Genomic DNA, 3,742 nt, shown 5'->3' with positions numbered 1-3,742 from the left:
CCTATACTTAGACTACACCCTTTGCTTAACAATGGGCTCAGAGCTTCAAAAGAGCTTTCTTTGTTTTTGTAGGTATCTTTGATCATTAGAGTAAGAATGCTTTGATCTTTTGTTTAAATCACTGCTATGTCACCTACTAGAGGTATGTTTTGATTGGTTAAACACTTTTGGTACTAGTGCATATAAGCTTACTAATATGGATAATTTTTTCATTCCTGATGATGACATAATTAATGTCGAAATATTGAATCCCAACACGATGGCGTGTATTTCAATACTTGGAGTATGTAGTATACTTTCTTATTATAGGACTATGTGTGTATTATATAGGTAAAAACAAAAAAGTTTTTTTTTTTTCCATGAATCGATAAACCCCAAAGAGAACGGAGGTCGGGGGTTCTACCCCGGCAAAAATGTTGATTCCTAGATGACGAGATGAGCTTTCCCGACTTCTGAAGTGTCTTTTAAGGACTTAAGTTCTTCATAATCCAAGGTTTTTCCCTCTTGAAAACTTTCAGGTAAATCGTTCTCTTTCTTTATACAGTAAAGAGGCTATAGCCTATGTGTGTACCGGTATACTGTACACACAGAAGAAAAATAGTTGCCGTATGTACCGGTATTCCTTTTTATGAACCCTAAAAGAAGAGGGTCCTCTCCCGGGAACTAAATCAAACTGTAATTATGTTATCATATATATCTCCAGATGATTTTAGTATTTTTTATTCCATTATTATTTATTAACGATCTAGATAGCATTTATAGATTGCCTTTTTAAACATTTTATCTTTTTTCTCAAAAGCGGCGCTGATCGATTGTATTTTAAATGTTTGCTTCTCCTTCGGGATGTTTATGGAAATAAATAAAAAATATGTTTTCATAGGTATATATGATTTTATTCCATACTTCTCAGTTGGTTTAGTTCGTCGGCATCGGAGCTTTATTATACCGCTTCATTATGTTAACCTTTTTTTAGCGGTTATATTGTTCTATTGTTTGATTATTCAGTTACTTGTTTTGTAGGTACAGTATTCACGCCCATGCTTTTACCTTATGTCTTTTGTATTATACTTATAACTTTCACTGTTTACATCCGTGGCATTGCCTGATGAAGAGCTATGCTCGAAAGGTATTATTTCAAATAAATATTGGCAATATATTTACGCTTTTCGTTATTATATATAGGCCTATATATATTCATATAATATATACATATATATATATATATATATATATTATATATATAATATAAATCATCAAAGATACATATACAGTGTTTAAATAAGGACATGATGGAACATCGTAAGCTACCCTGTGGCTTTTCAACGAATAAAGTCTTATAAAAGTCATTGTGTAATAAAATGCCTCCGACGGGATTCGAACCTGCGACCTCTCGGTGACAAGGCGAGCGTCATAACCATAATCATAACAGGGTAGTCTACGATGTTCCATCATGTACTTATTTATACACTGTATATGTACCTTTGATGATTTATATTATATTTATTCAACAGTGTTAACGGCTGACTCCCTTCAATACCATATATAATATACGACAGTATTTCCACCCGTATTGCCAGATTTATCTGGCCGAACGCCCTCTTGAGGCATAGCATTGTGTAATACAATGTTCCCGACGGTTATTTGGACCTGTTCAACCATGAAGCCTTCGTGATCTGGTGGTTATGACGCTCGCCTTGTCAGCGAGAGGTCGCAGGTTCGAATCCCGTCGGAGAAATTTTATTACACAATGACTTTTATAGGACTTTATTCGTTGAAAAGCCACAGGGTAGCCTACGATGTTCCATCATGTCCTTATTTAAACACTGTATATGTACCTTTGATGATTTATATTATATTTATTCAACAGTGTTAACGGCTAACTCCCTTCAATATCATATATAATATACGACAGTATTTCTAGCCGTATTTCCAGATTTATCTGGCCGAACGCCCTCTTGAGGCATAGCATTGTGTAATACAATGTTACCGACGGGTATTTGGACCTGTTCAACCTTCGTGGTATAGTGGTTATGACGCTCGCCTTGTCAGCAAGAGGTCGCAGGTTCGAATGACGTCGGAGGCATTTTATTACACAATGACTTTTCATAGGACTGTATTTGTTGAAAAGCTACAGGGTAGCCTACGATGTTCCATCATGTCCTTATTAAACACTGTATATGTACCTTTGATTTATATTATATTTATTCAACAGTGTTAACGGCTAACTTCCTTCAATATCATATATATATATGTGTATATATATGTATATTCAATAACAAGGTGGTTGCTTTGCCTTAATTTATTTAAAATAGATATGTATATATATACATGTTCGTAGATACTTTAACTATAATTATAAAATGACAAACAATCAATTTATCTAGACCTTTGATTCAAATTTATTAACTTTAAAGTCACAATTATATGTGCATAGTATCATACAGGTGAATGTCAAATAATTAAAGGAAAAATGTTATAAAGAAGGTTTCTACAAATATATTTGAAACCCTTACACACATAATTTCTATGAATACAGTCTAACGTGGAATAAAAATAATTTCACTATATTCATTAGTTTTTAGTTAAATATAATTTTTTTACAGTAAAAATTATAACTAAAGGAATTTGACCAAAAATTATTTGATGAAATTAAATAATTAACGTTATAGTCATAATCATATGTGCATAGTAACATATATATACACATGAATGTCAAAAAATGAAAGTAAAAATATTATAAAGAAGGTTAATAAAATATATTTGAAACCCTTACACATAATTTCTAGGAGTACAGTCGTTCGTGGAATAAATATAATTTCACTATATATACAATAATTTTTTTTAAAAATAGAAATTATAACCAAAGTTATTAGGCCCAACAATATTTGTTGAAATTAAGTAATTGTTTTCATATAGTTGAAACACCTTTTCCCCCCAATGGTTCCTTAAATTAAGCATCAAACATTGAGGATTTAATTTTAAACATGTTACAGAAATTAGTCAATGGTACATACTGAGAGTCAGAAAAGTTGTTGAAATAGCCTTAATGATGACGATAAGAGATGATTATTCCATTGAAGAAAACCATAATTTCTTATATTTAATGAACATGGAGAACGCTGTTTTAAATTAACAATGACATGTAGGATTAAATATTTATAATACTTAGTTTTTTGTCCAAATGTACAATGCAGTATTATATATAAAATTCAAATACCAAAAAATTGGCAGCTTATAAGCAAATTTTTACTCTCAAGAGCCAATGCCTCTCATCATAATTCACAAAAAAAAATTGTAATTCTGAATTTTTTTAATTTCTAAAGTAACAAGTTGTAACTACATCCAATATTAAAATCTTATCTTTCCTCAAGGAATATGAATCTACAATACTTTGTATGAATGACACATATCCCTTTTACTAGACCTATAGTCTTCCTTTTTACAAATTATTAATCCGTGATCATCAATATAACATTGCTTAGATTTTCCTGACTGGACATTGTATATAATGAATTGCATACATAATCATTAGATAATTGTTTATGGTGGCCAACAGAACAGATTTCCAGAGTAATTTTTCAGACTTCTCTTCACAGCCTGTTATTGAAATGCATATTGATTCTCTCTGCATAGAAGTTAAATTAAACAGTCTACCGTTGAGGTCAAACATTAAATCCATCTGACAGGGTAAATCTTGGATTCAAAACTATAGGCTGAAAGAAAGAAAAAAGTATTACAGCTT

This window comes from Anneissia japonica, unplaced genomic scaffold (assembly GCF_011630105.1).
Source record: "Anneissia japonica isolate Jap-2015-1 unplaced genomic scaffold, ASM1163010v1 scaffold3106_len312699_cov133, whole genome shotgun sequence".
NCBI classification, from domain to species: Eukaryota; Metazoa; Echinodermata; class Crinoidea; order Comatulida; family Comatulidae; genus Anneissia; species Anneissia japonica.
The sequence above is the reverse complement of the archived record's forward strand: the minus strand, read 5'-3'. Positions refer to the sequence as shown.